This window comes from Rhinoderma darwinii, chromosome 1, assembly GCF_050947455.1.
Source record: "Rhinoderma darwinii isolate aRhiDar2 chromosome 1, aRhiDar2.hap1, whole genome shotgun sequence".
NCBI lineage: Eukaryota > Metazoa > Chordata > Amphibia > Anura > Rhinodermatidae > Rhinoderma > Rhinoderma darwinii.
In genome coordinates this window covers 247,901,774-247,925,428 of record NC_134687.1, presented here as the reverse complement: position 1 = coordinate 247,925,428, position 23,655 = coordinate 247,901,774, and the positions used below count along the sequence as shown (strand labels likewise).

The window sequence follows — 23,655 nt, the reverse complement described above, 5'->3', positions numbered from 1 at the left end:
TCACAATCGATTAAAAAGGACTATGGATTAAAGCATTTAATGTCAATGGCCATTCTAAGCTGAATGTCCCTGCTCTCGTCAGATCGCAGAAGTTACACAGCTTAAGGCCTCGCTAGTACCAGTGTGGGAGACTGTCTGGGAATACGTGGTACGGTTGACTTTTTATTATGTTGTTTAGATTTTGTTTCACAATAGATTAAATAGGACTATGGATTAAGGCTTTTAATGTCAATGGCCATTCTAAGCTGAATGTGCCTGCTCTCGTCAAATCGCAGAAGTTACACAGCTTAAGGCCTCGCTAGTACCAGTGTGGGAGACTGTCTGGGAATCCGTGGTGCGTTGACTTATTATTATGTCGTTTAGATTTTGTTTCACAATCGATTAAAAAGGACTATGGATTAAAGCATTTAATGTCAATGGCCATTCTAAGCTGAATGTCCCTGCTCTCGTCAGATCGCAGAAGTTACACAGCTTAAGGCCTCGCTAGTACCAGTGTGGGAGACTGTCTGGGAATCCGTGGTGCGGTTGACTTTTTATTATGTCGTTTAGATTTTGTTTCACAATCGATTAAAAAGGACTATGGATTAAAGCATTCAATGTCAATGGCCATTCTAAGCTGAATGTGCCTGCACTCGTCAGATCGCAGAAGTTACACAGCTTAAGGCCTCGCTAGTACCAGTGTGGGAGACTGTCTGGGAATCCGTGGTGCGGTTGACTTATTATTATGTCGTTTAGATTTTGTTTCACAATCGATTAAAAATGACTATGGATTAAAGCATTTAATGTCAATGGCCATTCTAAGCTGAATGTGCCTGCTTTCGTCAGATCGCAGAAGTTACACAGCTTAAGGCCTCGCTAGTACCAGTGTGGGAGACTGTCTTGGAATCCGTGGTGCGGTTGACTTTTTATTATGGCGTTTAGATTTTGTTTCACAATAGATTAAATAGGACTATGGATTAAAGCATTTAACGTCAATGGCCATTCTAAGCTGAATGTGCCTGCTCTCGTCAGAACGCAGAAGTTACACAGCTTAAGGCCTCGCTAGTACCAGTGTGGTAGACTGTCTGGGAATCCGTGGTGCGGTTGAATTTTTATTATGTCGTTTAGATTTTGTTTCACAATCGATTAAAAAGGACTATGGATTAAAGCATTTAATGTCAATGGCCATTCTAAGCTGAATGTCCCTGCTCTCGTCAGATCGCAGACGTTACACAGCTTAAGGCCTCGCTAGTACCAGTGTGGGAGACTGTCTGGGAATCCGTGGTGCGGTTGACTTTTTATTATGTCGTTTAGATTTTGTTTCACAATCGATTAAAAAGGACTATTGATTAAAGCATTTAATGTCAATGGCCATTCTAAGCTGGTTGTGCCTGCTCTCGTCAGATTGCAGAAGTTACACAGCTTAAGGCCTCGCTAGTACCAGTGTGGGAGCCTGTCTGGGAATCCGTGGTGCGGTTGACTTTTTATTATGTCGTTTAGATTTTGTTTCACAATCGATTAAAAAGGACTATGGATTAAAGCATTTAATGTCAATGGCCATTCTAAGCTGAATGTGCCTGCTCTCGTTAGATCGCAGAAGTTACGCAGCTTAACGCCTCGCTAGTACCAGTGTGGGAGACTGTCTGGGAATCCGTGGTGCGGTTGACTTTTTATTATGTCATTTAGATTTTGTTTCACAATAGATTAAATAGGACTATGGATTAAAGCATTTAACGTCAATGGCCATTCTAAGCTGAATGTGCCTGCTCTCGTCAGATCGCAGAAGTTACACAGCTTAAGGCCTCGCTAGTACCAGTGTGGGAGACTGTCTGGGAATCCGTGGTGCGGTTGAATTTTTATTATGTCGTTTAGATTTTGTTTCACAATCGATTAAAAAGGACTATGGATTAAAGCATTTACTGTCAATGGCCATTCTAAGATGAATGTCCCTGCTCTCGTCAGATCGCAGAAGTTACACAGCTTAAGGCCTCGCTAGTACCAGTGTGGGAGACTGTCTGGGAATCCGTGGTGCGGTTGACTTTTTATTATGTCGTTTAGATTTTGTTTCACAATCGATTAAAAAGGACTATGGATTAAAGCATTTAATGTCAATGGCCATTCTAAGCTGAATGTGCCTGCTCTCGTCAGATCGCAGAAGTTACACAGCTTAAGGCCTCGCTAGTACCAGTGTGGGAGACTGTCTGGGAATCCGTGGTGAAGTTGACTTTTTATTATGTCGTTTAGATTTTGTTTCACAATAGATTAAATAGGACTATGGATTAAAGCATTTAACGTCAATGGCCATTCTAAGCTGAATTTCCCTGCTCTCGTCAGAACGCAGAAGTTACACAGCTTAAGGCCTCGCTAGTACCAGTGTGGGAGACTGTCTGGGAATCCGTGGTGCGGTTGAATTTTTATTATGTCGTTTAGATTTTGTTTCACAATCGATTAAAAAGGACTATGGATTAAAGCATTTAATGTCAATGGCCATTCTAAGCTGAATGTCCCTGCTCTCGTCAGATCGCAGAAGTTACACAGCTTAAGGCCTCGCTAGTACCAGTGTGGGAGACTGTCTGGGAATCCGTGGTGCGGTTGACTTTTTATTATGTCGTTTAGATTTTGTTTCACAATCGATTAAAAAGGACTATGGATTAAAGCCTTTAATGTCAATGGCCATTCTAAGCTGGATGTGCCTGCTCTCGTTAGATCGCAGAAGTTACACAGCTTAACGCCTCGATAGTACCAGTGTGGGAGACTGTCTGGGAATCCGTGGTGCGGTTGACTTTTTATTATGTCGTTTAGATTTTGTTTCACAATAGATTTAATAGGACTATGGATTAAAGCATTTAACGTCAATGGCCATTCTAAGCTGAATGTGCCTGCTCTCGTCAGATCGCAGAAGTTACACAGCTTAAGGCCTCGCTAGTACCATTGTGGGAGACTGTCTGGGAATCCGTGGTGCGGTTGAATTTTTATTATGTCGTTTAGATTTTGTTTCACAATCGATTAAAAAGGACTATGGATTAAAGCATTTAATGTCAATGGCCATTCTAAGCTGAATGTCAATGGCCATTCTAAGCTGAATGTCCCTGCTCTCGTCAGATCGCAGAAGTTACACAGCTTAAGGCCTCGCTAGTACCAGTGTGGGAGACTGTCTGGGAATCCGTGGTGTGGTTGACTTTTTATTATGTCGTTTAGATTTTGTTTCACAATCGATTAAAAAGGACTATGGATTAAAGCATTTAATGTCAATGGCCATTCTAAGCGGAATGTGCCTGCTCTCGTCAGATCGCAGAAGTTACACAGCTTAAGGCCTCGCTAGTACCAGTGTGGGAGACTGTCTGGGAATCCGTGGTGCGGTTGAATTTTTATTATGTCGTTTAGATTTTGTTTCACAATCGATTAAAAAGGACTATGGATTAAAGCTTTTAATGTCAATGGCCATTCTAAGCTGAATGTGCCTGCTCTCGTCAGATCGCAGAAGTTACACAGCTTAAAGCCTCGCTAGTACCAGTGTGGGAGACTGTCTGGGAATCCGTGGTGCGGTTGAAGTTTTATTTTATGTCGTTTAGATTTTGTTTCACAATAGATTAAATAGGACTATGGATTAAATCATTTAACGTCAATGGCCATTCTAAGCTGAATGTGCCTGCTCTCGTCAGATCGCAGAAGTTACACAGCTTAAGGCCTCGCTAGTACCAGTGTGGGAGACTGTCTGGGAATCCGTGGTGCGGTTGAATTTTTATTATGTCGTTTAGATTTTGTTTAACAATCGATTAAAAAGGACTATGGATTAAAGCATTTAATGTCAATGGCCATTCTAAGCTGAATGTGCCTGCTCTCGTCAGATCGCAGAAGTTACACAGCTTAAGGCCTCGCTAGTACCAGTGTGGGAGCCTGTCTGGGAATCCGTGGTGCGGTTGACTTTTTCTTATGTCGTTTAGATTTTGTTTCACAATCGATTAAAAAGGACTATGGATTAAAGCATTTAATGTCAATGGCCATTCTAAGCTAAATGTGCCTGCTCTCGTTAGATCGCAGAAGTTACGCAGCTTAACGCCTCGCTAGTACCAGTGTGGGAGACTGTCTGGGAATCCGTGGTGCGGTTGACTTTTTATTATGTCATTTAGATTTTGTTTCACAATAGATTAAATAGGACTATGGATTAAAGCATTTAACGTCAATGGCCATTCTAAGCTGAATGTGCCTGCTCTCGTCAGATCGCAGAAGTTACACAGCTTAAGGCCTCGCTAGTACCAGTGCGGGAGACTGTCTGGGAATCCGTGGTGCGGTTGAATTTTTATTATGTCGTTTAGATTTTGTTTCACAATCGATTAAAAAGGACTATGGATTAACGCATTTAATGTCAATGGCCATTCTAAGATGAATGTCCCTGCTCTCGTCAGATCGCAGAAGTTACACAGCTTAAGGCCTCGCTAGTACCAGTGTGGGAGACTGTCTGGGAATCCGTGGTGCGGTTGACTTTTTATTATGTCGTTTAGATTTTGTTTCACAATCGATTAAAAAGGACTATGGATTAAAGCATTTAATGTCAATGGCCATTCTAAGCTGAATGTGCCTGCTCTCGTCAGATCGCAGAAGTTACACAGCTTAAGGCCTCGCTAGTACCAGTGTGGGAGACTGTCTGGGAATCCGTGGTGAAGTTGACTTTTTATTATGTCGTTTAGATTTTGTTTCACAATAGATTAAATAGGACTATGGATTAAAGCATTTAACGTCAATGGCCATTCTAAGCTGAATTTGCCTGCTCTCGTCAGAACGCAGAAGTTACACAGCTTAAGGCCTCGCTAGTACCAGTGTGGGAGACTGTCTGGGAATCCGTGGTGCGGTTGACTTTTGATTATGTCGTTTAGATTTTGTTTCACAATCGATTAAAAAGGACTATGGATTAAAGCCTTTAATGTCAATGGCTATTCTAAGCTGGATGTGCCTGCTCTCGTTAGATCGCAGAAGTTACACAGCTTAACGCCTCGATAGTACCAGTGTGGGAGACTGTCTGGGAATCCGTGGTGCGGTTGAATTTTTATTATGTCGTTTAGATTTTGTTTCACAATCGATTAAAAAGGACTATGGATTAAAGCATTTAATGTCAATGGCCATTCTAAGCTGAATGTCAATGGCCATTCTAAGCTGAATGTCCCTGCTCTCGTCAGATCGCAGAAGTTACACAGCTTAAGGCCTCGCTAGTACCAGTGTGGGAGACTGTCTGGGAATCCGTGGTGCGGTTGACTTTTTATTATGTCGTTTAGATTTTGTTTCACAATCGATTAAAAAGGACTATGGATTAAAGCATTTAATGTCAATGGCCATTCTAAGCTGAATGTGCCTGCCCTCGTCAGATCGCAGAAGTTACACAGCTTAAGGCCTCGCTAGTACCAGTGTGGGAGACTGTCTGGGAATCCGTGGTGCGGTTGAATTTTTATTATGTCGTTTAGATTTTGTTTCACAATCGATTAAAAAGGACTATGGATTAAAGCTTTTAATGTCAATGGCCATTCTAAGCTGAATGTGCCTGCTCTCGTCAGATCGCAGAAGTTACACAGCTTAAAGCCTCGCTAGTACCAGTGTGGGAGACTGTCTGGGAATCCGTGGTGCGGTTGACTTTTTATTATGTCGTTTAGATTTTGTTTCACAATAGATTAAATAGGACTATGGATTAAATCATTTAACGTCAATGGCCATTCTAAGCTGAATGTGCCTGCTCTCGTCAGATCGCAGAAGTTACACAGCTTAAGGCCTCGCTAGTACCAGTGTGGGAGACTGTCTGGGAATCCGTGGTGCGGTTGCATTTTTATTATGTCGTTTAGATTTTGTTTCACAATCGATTAAAAAGGACTATGGATTAAAGCATTTAATGTCAATGGGCATTCTAAGCTGAATGTCCCTGCTCTCGTCAGATAGCAGAAGTTACACAGCTTAATGCCTCGCTAGTACCAGTGTGGGAGACTGTCTGGGAATCCGTGGTGCGGCTGACTTTTTATTATGTCGTTTAGATTTTGTTTCACAATCGATTAAAAAGGACTATGGATTAAAGCATTTAATGTCAATGGCCATTCTAAGCTGAATGTGCCTGCTCTCGTCAGATCGCAGAAGTTACACAGCTTAAGGCCTCGCTAGTACCAGTGTGGGAGACTGTCTGGGAATCCGTGGTGCGGTTGACTTTTTATTATGTCGTTTAGATTTTGTTTCACAATCGATTAAAAAGGACTATGGATTAAAGCATTTAATGTCAATGGCCATTCTAAGCTGAATGTGCCTGCTCTCGTCAGATCGCAGAAGTTACACAGCTTAATGCCTCGCTAGTACCAGTGTGGGAGACTGTCTGGGAATCCGTGGTGCGGTTGACTTTTTATTATGTCGTTTAGATTTTGTTTCACAATAGCTTAAATAGGACTATGGATTAAAGCATTTAACGTCAATGGCCATTCTAAGCTGAATGTGCCTGCTCTCGTCAGATCGCAGAAGTTACACAGCTTAAGGCCTCGCTAGTACCAGTGTGGGAGACTGTCTGGGAATCAGTGGTGCGGTTCACTTTTTATTATGTCGTTTAGATTTTGTTTCACAATCGATTAAAAAGGACTATGGATTAAAGTATTTAATGTCAATGGCCATTCTAAGCTGAATGTGCCTGCTTTCGTCAGATCGCAGAAGTTACACAGCTTAAGGCCTCGCTAGTACCAGTGTGGGAGACTGTCTGGGAATCCGTGGTGCGGTTGACTTTTTATTATGTCGTTTAGATTTTGTTTCACAATAGATTAAATAGGACTATGGATTAAAGCATTTAACGTCAATGGCCATTCTAAGCTGAATGTGCCTGCTCTTGTCAGAACGCAGAAGTTACACAGCTTAAGGCCTCGCTAGTACCAGTGTGGGAGACTGTCTGGGAATCCGTGGTGCGGTTGAATTTTTATTATGTCGTTTAGATTTTGTTTCACAATCGATTAAAAAGGACTATGGATTAAAGCATTTAATGTCAATGGCCATTCTAAGCTGAATGTCCCTGCTCTCGTCAGATCGCAGAAGTTACACAGCTTAAGGCCTCGCTAGTACCAGTGTGGGAGACTGTCTGGGAATCCGTGGTACGGTTGACTTTTTATTATGTTGTTTAGATTTTGTTTCACAATAGATTAAATAGGACTATGGATTAAGGCTTTCAATGTCAATGGCCATTCTAAGCTGAATGTGCCTGCTCTCGTCAGATCGCAGAAGTTACACAGCTTAAGGCCTCGCTAGTACCAGTGTGGGAGACTGTCTGGGAATCCGTGGTGCGGTTGACTTTTTATTATGTCGTTTAGATTTTGTTTCACAATCGATTAAAAAGGACTATGGATTAAAGCATTTAATGTCAATGGCCATTCTAAGCTGAATGTCCCTGCTCTCGTCAGATCGCAGAAGTTACACAGCTTAAGTCCTCGCTAGTACCAGTGTGGGAGACTGTCTGGGAATCCGTGGTGCGGTTGACTTTTTATTATGTCGTTTAGATTTTGTTTCACAATCGATTAAAAAGGACTTTGGATTAAAGCATTTAATGTCAGTGGCCATTCTAAGCTGAATGTGCCTGCTCTCGTCAGATCACAGAAGTTACACAGCTTAAGGCCTCGCTAGTACCAGTGTGGGAGACTGTCTGGGAATCCGTGGTGCGGTTGACTTTTTATTATGTTGTTTAGATTTTGTTTCACAATAGATTAATTAGGACTATGGATTAAGGCTTTTAATGTCAATGGCCATTCTAAGCTGAATGTGCCTGCTCTCGTCAGATCGCAGAAGTTACACAGCTTAAGGCCTCGCTAGTACCAGTGTGGGAGACTGTCTGGGAATCCGTGGTGCGGTTGACTTTTTATTATGTTGTTTAGATTTTGTTTCACAATCGATTAAAAAGGACTATGGATTAAAGCATTTAATGTCAATGTCCATTCTAAGCTGAATGTGCCTGCTCTCGTCAGATCGCAGAAGTTACACAGCTTAAGGCCTCGCTAGTACCAGTGTGGGCGACTGTCTGGGAATCCGTGGTGCGGTTGAATTTTTATTATGTCGTTTAGATTTTGTTTCACAATCGATTAAAAAGGACTATGGATTAAAACATTTAAAGTCAATGGCCATTCTAAGCTGAAAGTCCCTGCTCTCGTCAGATCGCAGAAGTTACACAGCTTAAGGCCTCGCTAGTACCAGTGTGGGAGACTGTCTGGGAATCCGTGGTGCGGTTGAATTTTTATTATGTCGTTTAGATTTTGTTTCACAATCGATTAAAAAGGACTATGGATTAAAGTTTTTAATGTCAATGGCCATTCTAAGCTGAATGTGCCTGCTCTCGTCAGATCGCAGAAGTTACACAGCTTAAAGCCTCACTAGTACCAGTGTGGGAGACAGTCTGGGAATCCGTGGTGCGGTTGACTTTTTATTATGTCGTTTAGATTTTGTTTCACAATAGATTAAATAGGACTATGGATTAAATCATTTAACGTCAATGGCCATTCTAAGCTGAATGTGCCTGCTCTCGTCAGATCGCAGAAGTTACACAGCTTAAGGCCTCGCTAGTACCAGTGTGGGAGACTGTCTGGGAATCCGTGGTGCGGTTGAATTTTTATTATGTCGTTTAGATTTTGTTTCACAATCGATTAAAAAGGACTATGGATTAAAGCATTTAATGTCAATGGCCATTCTAAGCTGAATGTCCCTGCTCTCGTCAGATCGCAGAAGTTACACAGCTTAAGGCCTCGCTAGTACCAGTGTGGGAGACTGTCTGGGAATCCGTGGTGCGGTTGAATTTTTATTATGTCGTTTAGATTTTGTTTCACAATCGATTAAAAAGGACTATGGATTAAAGCATTTAATGTCAATGGCCATTCTAAGCTGAATGTCCCTGTTCTCGTCAGATCGCAGAAGTTACACACCCTACGGCCTCGCTAGTACCAGTGTGGGAGACTGTCTGGGAATCCGTGGAGCGGTTGACTTTTTATTATGTTGTTTCGATTTTGTTTCACAATCGATTAAAAAGGACTATGGATTAAAGCATTTAATGTCAATGGCCATTCTAAGCTGAATGTCCCTGTTCTCGTCAGATCGCAGAAGTTGCACAGCTTAAGGCCTCACTAGTACCAGTGTGGGAGACTGTCTGGGAATCCGTGGTGCGGTTGACTTTTTATTATGTCGTTTAGATTTTGTTTCACAATCGATTAAAAAGGACTATGGATTAAAGCATTTAATGGCAATGGCCATTCTAAGCTGAATGTGCCTGCTCTCGTCAGATCGCAGAAGTTACACAGCTTAAGGCCTCGCTAGTACCAGTGTGGGAGACAGTCTGGGAATCCATGGTGCGGTTGACTTTTTATTATGTCGTTTAGATTTTGTTTCACAATAGATTAAATAGGACTATGGATTAAAGCATTTAACATTAATGGCCATTCTAAGCTGAATGTGCCTGCTCTCGTCAGAATGCAGAAGTTACACAGCTTAAGGCCTCGCTAGTACCATTGTGGGAGACTGTCTGGGAATCCGTGGTGCGCTTGACTTTTTATTATGTTGTTTAGATTTTGTTTCACAATAGATTAAATAGGACTATGGATTAAGGCTTTTAATGTCAATGGCCATTCTAAGCTGAGTGTGCCTGCTCTCGTCAGATTGCAGAAGTTACACAGCTTAAGGCCTCGCTAGTACCAGTGTGGGTAACTGTCTGTGAATCCGTTGTGCGGTTGACTTCTTATTATGTCGTTTAGATTTTGTTTCACAATCGATTAAAAAGGACTATGGATTAAAGCATTTAATGTCAATGGCCATTCTAAGCTGAATGTGCCTGCTCTCGTTAGATCGCAGAAGTTACATAGCTTAACGCCTCGCTAGTACCAGTTTGGGAGACTGTCTGGGAATCCGTGATGCGGTTGACTTTTTATTATGTCGTTTAGATTTTGTTTCACAATAGATTAAATAGGACTATGGATTAAAGCATTTAACGTCAATGGCCATTCTAAGCTGAATGTGCCTGCTCTCGTCAGATCGCAGAAGTTACACAGCTTAAGGCCTCGCTAGTACCAGTGTGGGAGACTGTCTGGGAATCCGTGGTGCGGTTGAATTTTTATTATGTCGTTTAGATTTTGTTTCACAATCGATTAAAAAGGACTATGGATTAAAGCATTTAACGTCAATGGCCATTCTAAGCTGAATGTGCCTGCTCTCGTCAGAACGCAGAAGTTACACAGCTTAATGCCTCGCTAGTACCAGTGTGGGAGACTGTCTGGGAATACGTGGTGCAGTTGAATTTTTATTATGTCGTTTAGATTTTGTTTCACAATCGATTAAAAAGGACTATGGATTAAAGCATTTAATGTCAATGGCCATTCTAAGCTGAATGTGCCTGCTCTCGTTAGATCGCAGAAGTTACACAGCTTAACGCCTCGCTAGTACCAGTGTGGGAGACTGTCTGGGAATCCGTGGTGCGGTTGACTTTTTATTATGTCGTTTAGATTTTGTTTCACAATAGATTAAATAGGACTATGGATTAAAGCATTTAACGTCAATGGCTATTCTAAGCTGAATGTTCCTGCTCTCGTCAGATCGCAGAAGTTACACAGCTTAAGGCCTCGCTAGTACCAGTGTGGGAGACTGTCTGGGAATCCGTGGTGCAGTTGACTTTTTATTATGTCGTTTAGATTTTGTTTCACAATAGATTAAATAGGACTATGGATTAAGGCTTTTAATGTCAATGGCCATTCTAAGCTGAGTGTGCCTGCTCTCGTCAGATCGCAGAAGTTACACAGCTTAAGGCCTCGCTAGTACCAGTGTGGGAGACTGTCTGTGAATCCGTGGTGCGGTTGACTTCTTATTATGTCGTTTAGATTTTGTTTCACAATCGATTAAAAAGGACTATGGATTAAAGCATTTAATGTCAATGGCCATTCTAAGCTGAATGTACCTGCTCTCGTTAGATCACAGAAGTTACATAGCTTAACGCCTCGCTAGTACCAGTGTGGGAGACTGTCTGGGAATCCGTGGTGCAGTTGACTTTTTATTATGTTGTTTAGATTTTGTTTCACAATAGATTAAATAGGACTATGGATTAAGGCTTTTAATGTCAATGGCCATTCTAAGCTGAGTGTGCCTGCTCTCGTCAGATCGCAGAAGTTACACAGCTTAAGGCCTCGCTAGTACCAGTGTGGGAGACTGTCTGTGAATCCGTGGTGCGGTTGACTTCTTATTATGTCGTTTAGATTTTGTTTCACAATCGATTAAAAAGGACTATGGATTAAAGCATTTAATGTCAATGGCCATTCTAAGCTGAATGCCCCTGCTCTCGTCAGATCGCAGAAGTTACACAGCCTAAGGCCTCGCTAGTACCAGTGTGGGAGACTGTCTGGGAATCCGTGGTACGGTTGACTTTTTATTATGTCGTTTAGATTTTGTTTCACAATAGATTAAATAGGACTATGGATTAAAGCATTTAACATCAATGGCCATTCTAAGCTGAATGTGCCTGCTCTCGTCAGAACGCAGAAGTTACACAGCTTAAGGCCTCGCTAGTACCAGTGTGGGAGACTGTATGGGAATCCGTGGTGTGCTTGACTTTTTATTATGTTGTTTAGATTTTGTTTCACAATAGATTAAATAGGACTATGGATTAAGGCTTTTAATGTCAATGGCCATTCTAAGCTGAGTGTGCCTGCTCTCGTCAGAACGCAGAAGTTACACAGCTTAATGCCTCGCTAGTACCAGTGTGGGTGACTGTCTGTGAATCCGTTGTGCGGTTGACTTCTTATTATGTCGTTTAGATTTTGTTTCACAATCGATTAAAAAGGACTATGGATTAAAGCATTTAATGTCAATGGCCATTCTAAGCTGAATGTGCCTGCTCTCGTTAGATCGCAGAAGTTACATAGCTTAACGCCTCGCTAGTATCAGTGTGGGAGACTGTCTGGGAATCCGTGATGCGGTTAACTTTTTATTATGTCGTTTAGATTTTGTTTCAAAATAGATTAAATAGGACTATGGATTAAAGCATTTAACGTCAATGGCCATTCTAAGCTGAATGTACCTGCTCTCGTCAGATCGCAGAAGTTACACAGCTTAAGGCCTCGCTAGTACCAGTGTGGGAGACTGTCTGGGAATCCGTGGTACGGTTGAATTTTTATTATGTCGTTTAGATTTTGTTTCACAATCGATTAAAAAGGACTATGGATTAAAGCATTTAATGTCAATGGCCATTCTAAGCTGAATGTCCCTGCTCTCGTCAGATCGCAGAAGTTACACAGCTTAAGGCCTCGTTAATACCTGTCTGGGAATCCGTGGTGCGGTTGACTTTTTATTATGTCGTTTAGATTTTGTTTCACAATCGATTAAAAAGGACTATGGATTAAAGCATTTAATGTAAATGGCCATTCTAAGCTGAATGTGCCTGCTCTCGTCAGATCGCAGAAGTTACACAGCTTAAGGCCTCGCTAGTACCAGTGTGGGAGACTGTCTGGGAATCCGTGGTGCGGTTGACTTTTTATTATGTCGTTTAGATTTTGTTTCACAATAGATTAAATAGAACTATGGATTAAGGCTTTTAATGTCAATGGCCATTCTAAGCTGAGTGTGCCTGCTCTCGTCAGATCGCAGAAGTTACACAGCTTAAGGCCTCGCTAGTACCAGTGTGAGAGACTGTCTGTGAATCCGTGGTGCGGTTGGCTTCTTATTATGTCGTTTAGATTTTGTTTCACAATCGATTAAAAAGGACTATGGATTAAAGCATTTAATGTCAATGGCCATTCTAAGCTGAATGTGCCTGCTCTCGTTAGATCGCAGAAGTTACAGAGCTTAACGCCTCGCTAGTAACAGTGTGGGAGACTGTCTGGGAATCCGTGGTGCGGTTGAATTTTTATTATGTCGTTTAGATTTTGTTTCACAATCGATTAAAAAGGACTATGGATTAAAGCATTGAATGTCAATGGCCATTCTAAGCTGAATGCCCCTGCTCTCGTCAGATCGCAGAAGTTACACAGCCTAAGGCCTCGCTAGTACCAGTGTGGGAGACTGTCTGGGAATCCGTGGAGCGGTTGAATTTTTATTATGTTGTTTCGATTTTGTTTCACAATCGATTAAAAAGGACTATGGATTAAAGCATTTAATGTCAATGGCCATTCTAAGCTGAATGTCCCAGCTCTCGTCAGATCGCAGAAGTTACACAGCTTAAGGCCTCACTAGTACCAGTGTGGGAGACTGTCTGGGAATCCGTGGTGCGGTTGACTTTTTATTATGTCGTTTAGATTTTGTTTCACAATCGATTAAAAAGGACTATGGATTAAAGCATTTAATGTCAATGGCCATTCTAAGCTGAATGTGCCTGCTCTCGTCAGATCGCAGAAGTTACACAGCTTAAGGCCTCGCTAGTACCAGTGTGGGAGACTGTCTGGGAATCCGTGGTGCGGTTGACTTTTTATTATGTCGTTTAGATTTTGTTTCACAATAGATTAAATAGGACTATGGATTAAAGCATTTAACATCAATGGCCATTCTAAGCTGAATGTGCCTGCTCTCGTCAGAACGCAGAAGTTACACAGCTTAAGGCCTCGCTAGTACCAGTGTGGGAGACTGTCTGGGAATCCGTGGTGCGCTTGACTTTTTATTATGTTGTTTAGATTTTGTTTCACAATAGATTAAATAGGACTATGGATTAAGGCTTTTAATGTCAATGGCCATTCTAAGCTGAGTGTGCCTGCTCTCGTCAGATTGCAGAAGTTACACAGCTTAAGGCCTCGCTAGTACCAGTGTGGGTGACTGTCTGTGAATCCGTTGTGCGGTTGACTTCTTATTATGTCGTTTAGATTTTGTTTCACAATCGATTAAAAAGGACTATGGATTAAAGCATTTAATGTCAATGGCCATTCTAAGCTGAATGTGCCTGCTCTCGTTAGATCGCAGAAGTTACATAGCTTAACACCTCGCTAGTACCAGTGTGGGAGACTGTCTGGGAATCCGTGATGCGGTTGACTTTTTATTATGTCGTTTAGATTTTGTTTCACAATAGATTAGATAGGACTATGGATTAAAGCATTTAACGTCAATGGCCATTCTAAGCTGAATGTGCCTGCTCTCGTCAGGTCGCAGAAGTTACACAGCTTAAGGCCTCGCTAGTACCAGTGTGGGAGACTGTCTGGGAATCCGTGGTGCGGTTGAATTTTTATTATGTCGTTTAGATTTTGTTTCACAATCGATTAAAAAGGACTATGGATTAATGCATTTAATGTCAATGGCCATTCTAAGCTGAATGTCCCTGCTCTCGTCAGATCGCAGAAGTTACACAGCTTAAGGCCTCGCTAGTACCTGTGTGGGAGACTGTCTGGGAATCCGTGGTGCGGTTGACTTTTTATTATGTCGTTTAGATTTTGTTTCACAATCGATTAAAAAGGACTATGGATTAAAGCATTTAATGTCAATGGCCATTCTAAGCTGAATGTGCCTGCTCTCGTCAGATCGCAGAAGTTACACAGCTTAAGGCCTCGCTAGTACCTGTGTGGGAGACTGTCTGGGAATCCGTGGTGCGGTTGACTTTTTATTATGTCGTTTAGATTTTGTTTCACAATAGATTAAATAGGACTATGGATTAAGGCTTTTAATGTCAATGGCCATTCTAAGCTGAATGTGCCTACTCTCGTCAGATCGCAGAAGTTACACAGCTTAAGGCCTCGCTAGTACCAGTGTGGGAGACTGTCTGGGAATCCGTGGTGCGGTTGACTTTTTATTATGTCGTTTAGATTTTGTTTCACAATCGATTAAAAAGGACTATGGATTAAAGCATTTAATGTCAATGGCCATTCTAAGCTGAATGTGCCTGCTCTCGTTAGATCGCAGAAGTTACACAGCTTAATGCCTCGCTAGTACCAGTGTGGGAGACTGTCTGGGGATCCGTGGAGCGGTTGACTTTTTATTATGTCGTTTAGATTTTGTTTCACAATAGATTAAATAGGACTATGGATTAAAGCATTTAACGTCAATGGCCATTCTAAGCTGAATGTGCCTGCTCTCGTCAGATCGCAGAAGTTACACAGCTTAAGGCCTCGCTAGTACCAGTGTGGGAGACTGTCTGGGAATCCGTGGTGCAGTTGAACTTTTATTATGTCGTTTAGATTTTGTTTCACAATCGATTAAAAAGGACTATGGATTAAAGCATTTAATGTCAATGGCCATTCTAAGCTGAATGTACCTGCTCTCGTCAGATCGCAGAAGTTACACAGCTTAAGGCCTCGCTAGTACCAGTCTGGGAGACTGTCTGGGAATCCGTGGTGCGGTTGACTTTTTATTATGTCGTTTAGATTTTGTTTCACAATCGATTAAAAAGGACTATGGATTAAAGCATTTAATGTCAATGGCCATTCTAAGCTGAATGTCCCTGCTCTCGTCAGATCGCAGAAGTTACACAGCTTAAGGCCTCGTTAGTACCTGTCTGGGAATCCGTGGTGCGGTTGACTTTTTATTATGTCGTTTAGATTTTGTTTCACAATCGATTAAAAAGGACTATGGATTAAAGCATTTAATGCAAATGGCCATTCTAAGCTGAATGTGCCTGCTCTCGTCAGATCGCAGAAGTTACACAGCTTAAGGCCTCGCTAGTACCAGTGTGGGAGACTGTCTGGGAATCCGTGGTGAGGTTGACTTTTTATTATGTCGTTTAGATTTTGTTTCACAATCGATTAAAAAGGACTATGGATTAAAGCATTTAATGTCAATGGCCATTCTAAGCTGAATGCCCCTGCTCTCGTCAGATCGCAGAAGTTACACAGCCTAAGGCCTCGCTAGTACCAGTGTGGGAGACTGTCTGGGAATCCGTGGAGCGGTTGACTTTTTATTATGTTGTTTCGATTTTGTTTCACAATCGATTAAAAAGGACTATGGATTAAAGCATTTAATGTCAATGGCCATTCTAAGCTGAATGTCCCTGCTCTTGTCAGATCGCAGAAGTTACACAGCTTAAGGCCTCACTAGTACCAGTGTGGGAGACTGTCTGGGAATCCGTGGTGCGGTTGACTTTTTATTATGTCGTTTAGATTTTGTTTCACAATCGATTAAAAAGGACTATGTATTAAAGCATTTAATGTCAATGGCCATTCTAAGCTGAATGTCCCTGCTCTCGTCAGATCGCATAAGTTACACAGCTTTAAGGCCTCGCTAGTACCAGTGTGGGCGACTGTCTGGGAATCCATGGTGCGGTTGACTTTTTATTATGTCGTTTAGATTTTGTTTCACAATCGATTAAAAAGGACTATGGATTAAAGCATTTAATGTCAATGGCCATTCTAAGCTGAATGTGCCTGCTCTCGTCAGATCGCAGAAATTACACAGCTTAAGGCCTCGCTAGTACCAGTGTGGGAGACTGTCTGGGAATCCGTGGTGCGGTTGAATATTTATTATGTCGTTTAGATTTTGTTTCACAATCGATTAAAAAGGACTATGGATTAAAGCATTTAATGTCAATGGCCATTCTAAGCTTAATGTCCCTGCTCTCGTCAGATTGCAGAAGTTACACAGCTTAAGGCCTCGCTAGTACCAGTCTGGGAATCCGTGGTGCGGTTGACTTTTTATTATGTCGTTTAGATTTTGTTTCACAATCGATTAAAAAGGACTATGGATTAAAGCATTTTTTGATGTCAATGGCCATTCTAAGCTGAATGTGAATGCTCTCGTCAGATCGCAGAAGTTACACAGCTTAAGGCCTCGCTAGTCCCAGTGTGGGAGACTGTCTGGGAATCCGTGGTGCGTTTGACTTTTTATTATGTCGTTTAGATTTTGTTTCACAATCGATTAAAAAGGACTATGGATTAAAGCATTTAATGTCAATGGCCATTCTAAGCTGAATGTCCCTACTCTCGTCAGATCGCAGAAGTTGCACAGCTTAAGGCCTCGCTAGTACCAGTGTGGGAGACTGTCTGGGAATCCGTGGTGCGGTTTTCTTTTTATTATGTCGTTTAGATTTTGTTTCACAATCGATTAAAAAGGACTATGGATTAAAGCATTTAATGTCAATGGCCATTCTAAGCTGAATGTGCCTGCTCTCGTCAGATCGCAGAAGTTACACAGCTTAAGGCCTCGCTAGTACCAGTGTGGGAGACTGTCTGGGAATCCGTGGTGCGGCTGACTTTTTATTATGTCGTTTAGATTTTGTTTCACAATAGATTAAATAGGACTATGGATTAAAACATTTAACGCCAATGGCCATTCTAAGCTGAATGTGCCTGCTCTCGTCAGAACGCAGAAGTTACACAGCTTAAGGCCTCGCTAGTACCAGTGTGGGAGACTGTCTGGGAATCCGTGGTGCGGTTGACTTTTTATTATGTCGTTTAGATTTTGTTTCACAATCGATTAAATAGGACTATGGATTAAAGAATTTAACGTCAATGGCCATTCTAAGCTGAATGTGCCTGCTCTCGTCAGATCGCAGAAGTTACACAGCTTAAGTCCTCGCTAGTACCAGTGTGGGAGACTGTCTGGGAATCCGTGGTGCGGTTGCCTTTTTATTATGTCGTTTAGATTTTGTTTCACAATCGATTAAAAAGGACTATGGATTAAAGCATTTAATGTTAATGGCCATTCTAAGCTGAATGTGCCTGCTCTCGTTAGATCGCAGAAGTTAAACAGCTTAACGCCTCGCTAGTACCAGTGTGAGAGACTGTCTGGGAATCCGTGGTGCGGTTGACTTTTTATTATGTCGTTTAGATTTTGTTTCACAATAGATTAAATAGGACTATGGATTAAAGCATTTAACGTCAATGGCCATTCTAAGCTGAATGTGCCTGCTCTCGTCAGATCGCAGAAGTTACACAGCTTAAGGCCTCGCTAGTACCAGTGTGGGAGACTGTCTGGGAATCCGTGGTGCGGTTGAATTTTTATTATGTCGTTTAGATTTTGTTTCACAATCGATTAAAAAGGACTATGGATTAAAGCATTTAATGTCAATGGCCATTCTAAGCTGAATGTCCCTGCTCTGGTCAGATTGCAGAAGTTACACAGCTTAAGGCCTCGCTAGTACCAGTGTGGGAGACTGTCTGGGAATCCGTGGTGCGGTTGACTTTTTATTATGTCGTTTAGATTTTGTTTCACAATCGATTAAAAAGGACTATGGATTAAAGCATTTTTTTATGTCAATGGCCGTTCTAAGCTGAATGTACCTGCTCTCGTCAGATCGCAGAAGTTACACAGCTTAAGGCCTCGCTAGTACCAGTGTGGGAGACTGTCTGGGAATCCGTGGTGCGGTTGACTTTTTATTATGTCGTTTAGATTTTGTTTCACAATCGATTAAAAAGTACTATGGATTAAAGCATTTAATATCAATGGCCATTCTAAGCTGAATGTGCCTGCTCTCGTCTGATCGCAGAAGTTACACAGCTTAAGGCCTCGCTAGTACCAGTGTGGGAGACTGTCTGGGAATCCGTGGTGCGGTTGACTTTTTATTATGTCGTTTAGATTTTGTTTCACAATAGATTAAATAGGACTATGGATTAAAGCATTCAACGTCAATGGCCATTCTAAGCTGAATGTGCCTGCTCTGGTCAGAACGCAGAAGTTACACAGCTTAAGGCCTCGCTAGTACCAGTGTGGGAGACTGTCTGGGAATCCGTGGTGAGGTTGACTTTTTATTATGTCGTTTAGATTTTGTTTCACAATCGATTAAAAAGGACTATGGATTAAAGCATTTAATGTCAATGGCCATTCTAAGCTGAATGCCCCTGCTCTCGTCAGATCGCAGAAGTTACACAGCCTAAGGCCTCGCTAGTACCAGTGTGGGAGACTGTCTGGGAATCCGTGGAGCGGTTGACTTTTTATTATGTTGTTTCGATTTTGTTTCACAATCGATTAAAAAGGACTATGGATTAAAGCATTTAATGTCAATGGCCATTCTAAGCTGAATGTCCCTGCTCTTGTCAGATCGCAGAAGTTACACAGCTTAAGGCCTCACTAGTACCAGTGTGGGAGACTGTCTGGGAATCCGTGGTGCGGTTGACTTTTTATTATGTCGTTTAGATTTTGTTTCACAATCGATTAAAAAGGACTATGTATTAAAGCCTTTAATGTCAATGGCCATTCTAAGCTGAATGTCCCTGCTCTCGTCAGATCGCAGAAGTTACACAGCTTTAAGGCCTCGCTAGTACCAGTGTGGGCGACTGTCTGGGAATCCATGGTGCGGTTGACTTTTTATTATGTCGTTTAGATTTTGTTTCACAATCGATTAAAAAGGACTATGGATTAAAGCATTTAATGTCAATGGCCATTCTAAGCTGAATGTGCCTGCTCTCGTCAGATCGCAGAAATTACACAGCTTAAGGCCTCGCTAGTACCAGTGTGGGAGACTGTCTGGGAATCCGTGGTGCGGTTGAATATTTATTATGTCGTTTAGATTTTGTTTCACAATCGATTAAAAAGGACTATGGATTAAAGCATTTAATGTCAATGGCCATTCTAAGCTTAATGTCCCTGCTCTCGTCAGATTGCAGAAGTTACACAGCTTAAGGCCTCGCTAGTACCAGTCTGGGAATCCGTGGTGCGGTTGACTTTTTATTATGTCGTTCAGATTTTGTTTCACAATCGATTAAAAAGGACTATGGATTAAAGCATTTTTTGATGTCAATGGCCATTCTAAGCTGAATGTGAATGCTCTCGTCAGATCGCAGAAGTTACACAGCTTAAGGCCTCGCTAGTCCCAGTGTGGGAGACTGTCTGGGAATCCGTGGTGCGTTTGACTTTTTATTATGTCGTTTAGATTTTGTTTCACAATCGATTAAAAAGGACTATGGATTAAGGCATTTAATGCCAATGGCCATTCTAAGCTGAATGTGCCTCCTCTCGTTAGATCGCAGAAGTTACACAGCTTAACGCCTCGCTAGTACTAGTGTGGGAGACTGTCTGGGAATCCGTGGTGCAGTTGACTTTTTATTATGTCGTTTAGATTTTGTTTCACAATAGATTAAATAGGACTATGGATTAAAGCAATTAACGTCAATGGCCATTCTAAGCTGAATGTCCCTGCTCTCGTCAGATCGCAGAAGTTGCACAGCTTAAGGCCTCGCTAGTACAAGTGTGGGAGACTGTCTGGGAATCCGTGGTGCGGTTGACTTTTTATTATGTCGTTTAGATTTTGTTTCACAATCGATTAAAAAGGACTATGGATTAAAGCATTTTTTTATGTCAATGGCCGTTCTAAGCTGAATGTACCTGCTCTCGTCAGATCGCAGAAGTTACACAGCTTAAGGCCTCGCTAGTACCAGTGTGGGAGACTGTCTGGGAATCCGTGGTGCGGTTGACTTTTTATTATGTCGTTTAGATTTTGTTTCACAATCGATTAAAAAGTACTATGGATTAAAGCATTTAATATCAATGGCCATTCTAAGCTGAATGTGCCTGCTCTCGTCTGATCGCAGAAGTTACACAGCTTAAGGCCTCGCTAGTACCAGTGTGGGAGACTGTCTGGGAATCCGTGGTGCGGTTGACTTTTTATTATGTCGTTTAGATTTTGTTTCACAATCGATTAAAAAGTACTATGGATTAAAGCATTTAATGTCAATGGCCATTCTAAGCTGAAAGTGCCTGCTCTCGTCAGATCGCAGAAGTTACACAGCTTAAGGCCTCGCTAGTACCAGTGTGGGAGACTGTCTGGGAATCCGTGGTGCGGTTGACTTTTTATTATGTCGTTTAGATTTTGTTTCACAATAGATTAAATAGGACTATGGATTAAAGCATTCAACGTCAATGGCCATTCTAAGCTGAATGTGCCTGCTCTGGTCAGAACGCAGAAGTTACACAGCTTAAGGCCTCGCTAGTACCAGTGTGGGCGACTGTCTGGGAATCCGTGGTGCGGTTGACTTATTATTATGTTGTTTAGATTTTGTTTCACAATCGATTAAAAAGGACTATGGATTAAAGCATTTAATGTCAATGGCCATTCTAAGCTGAATGTACCTGCTCTCGTCAGATCGCAGAAGTTACACAGCTTAAGGCCTCGCTCGTTCCAGTATGGGAGACTGTCTAGGAATCCGTGGTGCGGTTGAATTTTTATTATGTCGTTTAGATTTTGTTTCACAATAGATTAAATAGGACTATGGATTAAAGCATTTAACGTCAATGGCCATTCTAAGCTGAATGTGCCTTCTCTTGTCAGAACGCAGAAGTTACACAGCTTAAGGCCTCGCTAGTACCAGTGTGGGAGACTGTCTGGGAATCCGTGGTGCGGTTGAATTTTTATTATGTCGTTTAGATTTTGTTTCACAATCGATTAAAAAGGACTATGGATTAAAGCATTTAATGTCAATGGCCATTCTAAGCTGAATGTCCCTGCTCTCGTCAGATCGCAGAAGTTACACAGCTTAACCCCTCGCTAGTACCAGTGTGGGAGACTGTCTGGGAATCCGTGGTGCGGTTGACTTTTTATTATGTTGTTTAGATTTTGTTTCACAATAGATTAAATAGGACTATGGATTAAGGCTTTTAATGTCAATGGCCATTCTAAGCTGAATGTGCCTGCTCTCGTCAGATCGCAGAAGTTACACAGCTTAAGGCCTCGCTAGTACCAGTGTGGGAGACTGTCTGGGAATCTGTGGTGCGGTTGACTTTTTATTATGTCGTTTAGATTTTGTTTCACAATCGATTAAAAAGGACTATGGATTAAAGCATTTAATGTCAATTGGCATTCTAAGCTGAATGTGCCTGCTCTCGTCAGATCGCAGAAGTTACACAGCTTAAGGCCTCGCTAGTACCAGTGTGGGAGACTGTCTGGGAATCCGTGGTGCGGTTGACTTTTTATTATGTTGTTTAGATTTTGTTTCACAATAGATTAAATAGGACTATGGATTAAAGCATTTAATGTCAATGGCCATTCTAAGCTGAATGTCCCTCCTCTCGTCAGATCGCAGAAGTTACACAGCTTAAGGCCTCGCTAGTACCAGTTTGGGAGACTGTCTGGGAATCCGTGGTGCGGTTGACTTTTTATTATGTTGTTTAGATTTTGTTTCACAATAGATTAAAGAGGACTATGGATTAAGGCTTTTAATGTCAATGGCAATTCTAAGCTGAATGTGCCTGCTCTCGTCAGATCGCAGAAGTTACACAGCTTAAGGCCTCGCTAGTACCAGTGTGGGAGACTGTCTGGGAATCCGTGGTGCGGTTGACTTTTTATTATGTTGTTTAGATTTTGTTTCACAATAGATTAAATAGGACTATGGATTAAAGCATTTAATGTCAATGGCCATTCTAAGCTGAATGTCCCTCCTCTCGTCAGATCGCAGAAGTTACACAGCTTAAGGCCTCGCTAATACCAGTGTGGGAGACTGTCTGGGAATCCGTGGTGCGGTTGAATTTTTATTATGTCGTTTAGATTTTGTTTCACAATCGATTAAAAAGGACTATGGATTAAAGCATTTAATGTCAATGGCCATTCTAAGCTGAATGTCCCTGCTCTCGTCAGATCGCAGAAGTTACACAGCTTAAGCCCTCGCTAGTACCAGTGTGGGAGACTGTCTGGGAATCCGTGGTGCGGTTGACTTTTTATTATGTTGTTTAGATTTTGTTTCACAATAGATTAAATAGGACTATGGATTAAAGCTTTTAATGTCAATGGCCATTCTAAGCTGAATGTGCCTGCTCTCGTCGGATCGCAGAAGTTACACAGCTTAAGGCCTCGCTAGTACCAGTGTGGGAGACTGTCTAGGAATCCGTGGTGCGGTTGACTTTTTATTATGTCGTTTAGATTTTGTTTCACAATCGATTAAAAAGGACTATGGATTAAAGCATTTAATGTCAATGGCTATTCTAAGCTGAATGTGCCTGCTCTCGTTAGTTCGCAGAAGTTACGCAGCTTAACGCCTCGCTAGTACCAGTGTGGGAGACTGTCTGGGAATCCGTGGTGCTGTTGACTTTTTATTATGTAGTTTAGATTTTGTTTCACAATAGATTAAATAGGACTATGGATTAAAGGATTTAATGTCAATGGCCATTCTAAGCTGAATGTGCCTGCTCTCGTCAGATCGCAGAAGTTACACAGCTTAAGTCCTCGCTAGTACCAGTGTGGGAGACTGTCTGGGAATCCGTGGTGCGGTTGAATTTTTATTATGTCGTTTAGATTTTGTTTCACAATCGATTAAAAAGGACTATGGATTAAAGCATTTAATGTCAATGGCCATTCTAAGCTGAATGTGCCTGCTCTCGTCAGATCGCAGAAGTTACACAGCTTAAGGCCTCGCTAGTACCAGTGTGGGAGACTGTCTGGGAATCCGTGGTGCGGTTGACTTTTTATTATGTCGTTTAGATTTTGTTTCACAATAGATTAAATAGGACTATGGATTAAAGCATTTAACGTCAATGGCCATTCTAAGCTGAATGTGCCTGCTCTGGTCAGAACGCAGAAGTTACACAGCTTAAGGCCTCGCTAGTACCAGTGTGGGAGACTGTTTGGGAATCCGTGGTGCGGTTGATTTTTATTATGTCGTTTAGATTTTGTTTCACAATCGATTAAAAAGGACTATGGTTTAAAGCCTTTAACGTCAATGGCCATTCTAAGCTGAATGTCCCTGCTCTCGTTAGATCGCAGAAGTTACACAGCTTAACGCCTCGCTAGTACCAGTGTGGGAGACTGTCTGGGAATACGTGGTGCGGTTGACTTTTTATTATGTCGTTTTGATTTTGTTTCACAATAGATTAAATAGG

The 23,655-nt window shown here is 41.8% G+C and overlaps 101 pseudogenes; all 101 read left to right on the top strand.

The window, feature by feature from the left end:
• Window positions 1-41: 41 nt before the first annotated feature.
• On the top strand, window positions 42-160 carry LOC142736113 (5S ribosomal RNA; annotated as a pseudogene).
• A 67-nt stretch (window positions 161-227) lies between these two features.
• On the top strand, window positions 228-345 carry LOC142697185 (5S ribosomal RNA; annotated as a pseudogene).
• A 67-nt stretch (window positions 346-412) lies between these two features.
• LOC142726644 (5S ribosomal RNA) lies at window positions 413-531 on the top strand (annotated as a pseudogene).
• A 67-nt stretch (window positions 532-598) lies between these two features.
• Window positions 599-717, top strand: LOC142736043 (5S ribosomal RNA; annotated as a pseudogene).
• A 67-nt stretch (window positions 718-784) lies between these two features.
• Window positions 785-903, top strand: LOC142666842 (5S ribosomal RNA; annotated as a pseudogene).
• A 67-nt stretch (window positions 904-970) lies between these two features.
• LOC142738436 (5S ribosomal RNA) lies at window positions 971-1,089 on the top strand (annotated as a pseudogene).
• A 67-nt stretch (window positions 1,090-1,156) lies between these two features.
• LOC142737239 (5S ribosomal RNA) lies at window positions 1,157-1,275 on the top strand (annotated as a pseudogene).
• A 67-nt stretch (window positions 1,276-1,342) lies between these two features.
• On the top strand, window positions 1,343-1,461 carry LOC142686521 (5S ribosomal RNA; annotated as a pseudogene).
• Window positions 1,462-1,528: 67 nt separating this feature from the next.
• On the top strand, window positions 1,529-1,647 carry LOC142666227 (5S ribosomal RNA; annotated as a pseudogene).
• Window positions 1,648-1,714: 67 nt separating this feature from the next.
• LOC142736494 (5S ribosomal RNA) lies at window positions 1,715-1,833 on the top strand (annotated as a pseudogene).
• Window positions 1,834-1,900: 67 nt separating this feature from the next.
• LOC142738023 (5S ribosomal RNA) lies at window positions 1,901-2,019 on the top strand (annotated as a pseudogene).
• Window positions 2,020-2,086: 67 nt separating this feature from the next.
• LOC142737794 (5S ribosomal RNA) lies at window positions 2,087-2,205 on the top strand (annotated as a pseudogene).
• A 67-nt stretch (window positions 2,206-2,272) lies between these two features.
• LOC142668213 (5S ribosomal RNA) lies at window positions 2,273-2,391 on the top strand (annotated as a pseudogene).
• A 67-nt stretch (window positions 2,392-2,458) lies between these two features.
• Window positions 2,459-2,577, top strand: LOC142726633 (5S ribosomal RNA; annotated as a pseudogene).
• Window positions 2,578-2,644: 67 nt separating this feature from the next.
• LOC142677237 (5S ribosomal RNA) lies at window positions 2,645-2,763 on the top strand (annotated as a pseudogene).
• Window positions 2,764-2,830: 67 nt separating this feature from the next.
• On the top strand, window positions 2,831-2,949 carry LOC142737496 (5S ribosomal RNA; annotated as a pseudogene).
• A 91-nt stretch (window positions 2,950-3,040) lies between these two features.
• Window positions 3,041-3,159, top strand: LOC142736361 (5S ribosomal RNA; annotated as a pseudogene).
• A 67-nt stretch (window positions 3,160-3,226) lies between these two features.
• LOC142683621 (5S ribosomal RNA) lies at window positions 3,227-3,345 on the top strand (annotated as a pseudogene).
• Window positions 3,346-3,412: 67 nt separating this feature from the next.
• LOC142702395 (5S ribosomal RNA) lies at window positions 3,413-3,531 on the top strand (annotated as a pseudogene).
• Window positions 3,532-3,600: 69 nt separating this feature from the next.
• LOC142736576 (5S ribosomal RNA) lies at window positions 3,601-3,719 on the top strand (annotated as a pseudogene).
• A 67-nt stretch (window positions 3,720-3,786) lies between these two features.
• On the top strand, window positions 3,787-3,905 carry LOC142735944 (5S ribosomal RNA; annotated as a pseudogene).
• Window positions 3,906-3,972: 67 nt separating this feature from the next.
• Window positions 3,973-4,091, top strand: LOC142698089 (5S ribosomal RNA; annotated as a pseudogene).
• Window positions 4,092-4,158: 67 nt separating this feature from the next.
• LOC142674531 (5S ribosomal RNA) lies at window positions 4,159-4,277 on the top strand (annotated as a pseudogene).
• A 67-nt stretch (window positions 4,278-4,344) lies between these two features.
• On the top strand, window positions 4,345-4,463 carry LOC142738022 (5S ribosomal RNA; annotated as a pseudogene).
• Window positions 4,464-4,530: 67 nt separating this feature from the next.
• LOC142737798 (5S ribosomal RNA) lies at window positions 4,531-4,649 on the top strand (annotated as a pseudogene).
• Window positions 4,650-4,716: 67 nt separating this feature from the next.
• On the top strand, window positions 4,717-4,835 carry LOC142725555 (5S ribosomal RNA; annotated as a pseudogene).
• A 277-nt stretch (window positions 4,836-5,112) lies between these two features.
• On the top strand, window positions 5,113-5,231 carry LOC142726622 (5S ribosomal RNA; annotated as a pseudogene).
• Window positions 5,232-5,298: 67 nt separating this feature from the next.
• LOC142683463 (5S ribosomal RNA) lies at window positions 5,299-5,417 on the top strand (annotated as a pseudogene).
• Window positions 5,418-5,484: 67 nt separating this feature from the next.
• On the top strand, window positions 5,485-5,603 carry LOC142737986 (5S ribosomal RNA; annotated as a pseudogene).
• Window positions 5,604-5,670: 67 nt separating this feature from the next.
• LOC142669195 (5S ribosomal RNA) lies at window positions 5,671-5,789 on the top strand (annotated as a pseudogene).
• Window positions 5,790-6,042: 253 nt separating this feature from the next.
• LOC142687261 (5S ribosomal RNA) lies at window positions 6,043-6,161 on the top strand (annotated as a pseudogene).
• A 67-nt stretch (window positions 6,162-6,228) lies between these two features.
• LOC142665894 (5S ribosomal RNA) lies at window positions 6,229-6,347 on the top strand (annotated as a pseudogene).
• A 67-nt stretch (window positions 6,348-6,414) lies between these two features.
• Window positions 6,415-6,533, top strand: LOC142678964 (5S ribosomal RNA; annotated as a pseudogene).
• A 67-nt stretch (window positions 6,534-6,600) lies between these two features.
• LOC142735917 (5S ribosomal RNA) lies at window positions 6,601-6,719 on the top strand (annotated as a pseudogene).
• A 67-nt stretch (window positions 6,720-6,786) lies between these two features.
• LOC142671716 (5S ribosomal RNA) lies at window positions 6,787-6,905 on the top strand (annotated as a pseudogene).
• Window positions 6,906-6,972: 67 nt separating this feature from the next.
• On the top strand, window positions 6,973-7,091 carry LOC142737087 (5S ribosomal RNA; annotated as a pseudogene).
• Window positions 7,092-7,158: 67 nt separating this feature from the next.
• On the top strand, window positions 7,159-7,277 carry LOC142687150 (5S ribosomal RNA; annotated as a pseudogene).
• Window positions 7,278-7,344: 67 nt separating this feature from the next.
• Window positions 7,345-7,463, top strand: LOC142738151 (5S ribosomal RNA; annotated as a pseudogene).
• A 67-nt stretch (window positions 7,464-7,530) lies between these two features.
• LOC142666276 (5S ribosomal RNA) lies at window positions 7,531-7,649 on the top strand (annotated as a pseudogene).
• Window positions 7,650-7,716: 67 nt separating this feature from the next.
• On the top strand, window positions 7,717-7,835 carry LOC142687029 (5S ribosomal RNA; annotated as a pseudogene).
• A 67-nt stretch (window positions 7,836-7,902) lies between these two features.
• On the top strand, window positions 7,903-8,021 carry LOC142691328 (5S ribosomal RNA; annotated as a pseudogene).
• A 67-nt stretch (window positions 8,022-8,088) lies between these two features.
• On the top strand, window positions 8,089-8,207 carry LOC142736965 (5S ribosomal RNA; annotated as a pseudogene).
• A 67-nt stretch (window positions 8,208-8,274) lies between these two features.
• Window positions 8,275-8,393, top strand: LOC142697096 (5S ribosomal RNA; annotated as a pseudogene).
• Window positions 8,394-8,460: 67 nt separating this feature from the next.
• Window positions 8,461-8,579, top strand: LOC142736575 (5S ribosomal RNA; annotated as a pseudogene).
• Window positions 8,580-8,646: 67 nt separating this feature from the next.
• LOC142737957 (5S ribosomal RNA) lies at window positions 8,647-8,765 on the top strand (annotated as a pseudogene).
• Window positions 8,766-9,018: 253 nt separating this feature from the next.
• On the top strand, window positions 9,019-9,137 carry LOC142693976 (5S ribosomal RNA; annotated as a pseudogene).
• Window positions 9,138-9,204: 67 nt separating this feature from the next.
• On the top strand, window positions 9,205-9,323 carry LOC142708933 (5S ribosomal RNA; annotated as a pseudogene).
• A 625-nt stretch (window positions 9,324-9,948) lies between these two features.
• On the top strand, window positions 9,949-10,067 carry LOC142736574 (5S ribosomal RNA; annotated as a pseudogene).
• Window positions 10,068-10,134: 67 nt separating this feature from the next.
• On the top strand, window positions 10,135-10,253 carry LOC142680026 (5S ribosomal RNA; annotated as a pseudogene).
• Window positions 10,254-10,320: 67 nt separating this feature from the next.
• On the top strand, window positions 10,321-10,439 carry LOC142680662 (5S ribosomal RNA; annotated as a pseudogene).
• A 67-nt stretch (window positions 10,440-10,506) lies between these two features.
• Window positions 10,507-10,625, top strand: LOC142732101 (5S ribosomal RNA; annotated as a pseudogene).
• A 67-nt stretch (window positions 10,626-10,692) lies between these two features.
• Window positions 10,693-10,811, top strand: LOC142665952 (5S ribosomal RNA; annotated as a pseudogene).
• Window positions 10,812-11,064: 253 nt separating this feature from the next.
• LOC142665947 (5S ribosomal RNA) lies at window positions 11,065-11,183 on the top strand (annotated as a pseudogene).
• Window positions 11,184-11,250: 67 nt separating this feature from the next.
• On the top strand, window positions 11,251-11,369 carry LOC142738478 (5S ribosomal RNA; annotated as a pseudogene).
• A 67-nt stretch (window positions 11,370-11,436) lies between these two features.
• On the top strand, window positions 11,437-11,555 carry LOC142690063 (5S ribosomal RNA; annotated as a pseudogene).
• Window positions 11,556-11,994: 439 nt separating this feature from the next.
• On the top strand, window positions 11,995-12,113 carry LOC142737652 (5S ribosomal RNA; annotated as a pseudogene).
• Window positions 12,114-12,354: 241 nt separating this feature from the next.
• LOC142736384 (5S ribosomal RNA) lies at window positions 12,355-12,473 on the top strand (annotated as a pseudogene).
• A 439-nt stretch (window positions 12,474-12,912) lies between these two features.
• Window positions 12,913-13,031, top strand: LOC142697251 (5S ribosomal RNA; annotated as a pseudogene).
• A 67-nt stretch (window positions 13,032-13,098) lies between these two features.
• On the top strand, window positions 13,099-13,217 carry LOC142667969 (5S ribosomal RNA; annotated as a pseudogene).
• Window positions 13,218-13,284: 67 nt separating this feature from the next.
• LOC142686908 (5S ribosomal RNA) lies at window positions 13,285-13,403 on the top strand (annotated as a pseudogene).
• Window positions 13,404-13,470: 67 nt separating this feature from the next.
• Window positions 13,471-13,589, top strand: LOC142665746 (5S ribosomal RNA; annotated as a pseudogene).
• A 439-nt stretch (window positions 13,590-14,028) lies between these two features.
• Window positions 14,029-14,147, top strand: LOC142672048 (5S ribosomal RNA; annotated as a pseudogene).
• Window positions 14,148-14,214: 67 nt separating this feature from the next.
• LOC142731340 (5S ribosomal RNA) lies at window positions 14,215-14,333 on the top strand (annotated as a pseudogene).
• A 67-nt stretch (window positions 14,334-14,400) lies between these two features.
• On the top strand, window positions 14,401-14,519 carry LOC142717263 (5S ribosomal RNA; annotated as a pseudogene).
• A 67-nt stretch (window positions 14,520-14,586) lies between these two features.
• LOC142738324 (5S ribosomal RNA) lies at window positions 14,587-14,705 on the top strand (annotated as a pseudogene).
• A 253-nt stretch (window positions 14,706-14,958) lies between these two features.
• LOC142736232 (5S ribosomal RNA) lies at window positions 14,959-15,077 on the top strand (annotated as a pseudogene).
• Window positions 15,078-15,144: 67 nt separating this feature from the next.
• Window positions 15,145-15,263, top strand: LOC142736394 (5S ribosomal RNA; annotated as a pseudogene).
• Window positions 15,264-15,504: 241 nt separating this feature from the next.
• LOC142706756 (5S ribosomal RNA) lies at window positions 15,505-15,623 on the top strand (annotated as a pseudogene).
• A 67-nt stretch (window positions 15,624-15,690) lies between these two features.
• LOC142666308 (5S ribosomal RNA) lies at window positions 15,691-15,809 on the top strand (annotated as a pseudogene).
• A 67-nt stretch (window positions 15,810-15,876) lies between these two features.
• Window positions 15,877-15,995, top strand: LOC142669295 (5S ribosomal RNA; annotated as a pseudogene).
• A 254-nt stretch (window positions 15,996-16,249) lies between these two features.
• LOC142736238 (5S ribosomal RNA) lies at window positions 16,250-16,368 on the top strand (annotated as a pseudogene).
• Window positions 16,369-16,984: 616 nt separating this feature from the next.
• On the top strand, window positions 16,985-17,103 carry LOC142737007 (5S ribosomal RNA; annotated as a pseudogene).
• Window positions 17,104-17,170: 67 nt separating this feature from the next.
• LOC142729592 (5S ribosomal RNA) lies at window positions 17,171-17,289 on the top strand (annotated as a pseudogene).
• Window positions 17,290-17,356: 67 nt separating this feature from the next.
• Window positions 17,357-17,475, top strand: LOC142671816 (5S ribosomal RNA; annotated as a pseudogene).
• Window positions 17,476-17,542: 67 nt separating this feature from the next.
• Window positions 17,543-17,661, top strand: LOC142695015 (5S ribosomal RNA; annotated as a pseudogene).
• Window positions 17,662-17,728: 67 nt separating this feature from the next.
• Window positions 17,729-17,847, top strand: LOC142736573 (5S ribosomal RNA; annotated as a pseudogene).
• Window positions 17,848-17,914: 67 nt separating this feature from the next.
• Window positions 17,915-18,033, top strand: LOC142699921 (5S ribosomal RNA; annotated as a pseudogene).
• A 70-nt stretch (window positions 18,034-18,103) lies between these two features.
• LOC142725522 (5S ribosomal RNA) lies at window positions 18,104-18,222 on the top strand (annotated as a pseudogene).
• A 67-nt stretch (window positions 18,223-18,289) lies between these two features.
• On the top strand, window positions 18,290-18,408 carry LOC142736081 (5S ribosomal RNA; annotated as a pseudogene).
• A 67-nt stretch (window positions 18,409-18,475) lies between these two features.
• LOC142688371 (5S ribosomal RNA) lies at window positions 18,476-18,594 on the top strand (annotated as a pseudogene).
• A 67-nt stretch (window positions 18,595-18,661) lies between these two features.
• LOC142666317 (5S ribosomal RNA) lies at window positions 18,662-18,780 on the top strand (annotated as a pseudogene).
• A 67-nt stretch (window positions 18,781-18,847) lies between these two features.
• On the top strand, window positions 18,848-18,966 carry LOC142669283 (5S ribosomal RNA; annotated as a pseudogene).
• A 67-nt stretch (window positions 18,967-19,033) lies between these two features.
• LOC142710731 (5S ribosomal RNA) lies at window positions 19,034-19,153 on the top strand (annotated as a pseudogene).
• A 67-nt stretch (window positions 19,154-19,220) lies between these two features.
• Window positions 19,221-19,339, top strand: LOC142736237 (5S ribosomal RNA; annotated as a pseudogene).
• Window positions 19,340-19,955: 616 nt separating this feature from the next.
• LOC142698243 (5S ribosomal RNA) lies at window positions 19,956-20,074 on the top strand (annotated as a pseudogene).
• Window positions 20,075-20,144: 70 nt separating this feature from the next.
• Window positions 20,145-20,263, top strand: LOC142725511 (5S ribosomal RNA; annotated as a pseudogene).
• Window positions 20,264-20,330: 67 nt separating this feature from the next.
• On the top strand, window positions 20,331-20,449 carry LOC142736079 (5S ribosomal RNA; annotated as a pseudogene).
• A 67-nt stretch (window positions 20,450-20,516) lies between these two features.
• On the top strand, window positions 20,517-20,635 carry LOC142735321 (5S ribosomal RNA; annotated as a pseudogene).
• Window positions 20,636-20,702: 67 nt separating this feature from the next.
• LOC142737210 (5S ribosomal RNA) lies at window positions 20,703-20,821 on the top strand (annotated as a pseudogene).
• A 67-nt stretch (window positions 20,822-20,888) lies between these two features.
• LOC142711771 (5S ribosomal RNA) lies at window positions 20,889-21,007 on the top strand (annotated as a pseudogene).
• Window positions 21,008-21,446: 439 nt separating this feature from the next.
• LOC142730074 (5S ribosomal RNA) lies at window positions 21,447-21,565 on the top strand (annotated as a pseudogene).
• A 67-nt stretch (window positions 21,566-21,632) lies between these two features.
• On the top strand, window positions 21,633-21,751 carry LOC142736249 (5S ribosomal RNA; annotated as a pseudogene).
• A 67-nt stretch (window positions 21,752-21,818) lies between these two features.
• On the top strand, window positions 21,819-21,937 carry LOC142699376 (5S ribosomal RNA; annotated as a pseudogene).
• Window positions 21,938-22,004: 67 nt separating this feature from the next.
• LOC142734401 (5S ribosomal RNA) lies at window positions 22,005-22,123 on the top strand (annotated as a pseudogene).
• A 253-nt stretch (window positions 22,124-22,376) lies between these two features.
• On the top strand, window positions 22,377-22,495 carry LOC142667463 (5S ribosomal RNA; annotated as a pseudogene).
• Window positions 22,496-22,562: 67 nt separating this feature from the next.
• On the top strand, window positions 22,563-22,681 carry LOC142737479 (5S ribosomal RNA; annotated as a pseudogene).
• Window positions 22,682-22,748: 67 nt separating this feature from the next.
• LOC142678432 (5S ribosomal RNA) lies at window positions 22,749-22,867 on the top strand (annotated as a pseudogene).
• A 67-nt stretch (window positions 22,868-22,934) lies between these two features.
• LOC142682835 (5S ribosomal RNA) lies at window positions 22,935-23,053 on the top strand (annotated as a pseudogene).
• A 67-nt stretch (window positions 23,054-23,120) lies between these two features.
• Window positions 23,121-23,239, top strand: LOC142686786 (5S ribosomal RNA; annotated as a pseudogene).
• A 67-nt stretch (window positions 23,240-23,306) lies between these two features.
• LOC142672488 (5S ribosomal RNA) lies at window positions 23,307-23,425 on the top strand (annotated as a pseudogene).
• A 66-nt stretch (window positions 23,426-23,491) lies between these two features.
• On the top strand, window positions 23,492-23,610 carry LOC142685572 (5S ribosomal RNA; annotated as a pseudogene).
• Window positions 23,611-23,655: the final 45 nt, after the last annotated feature.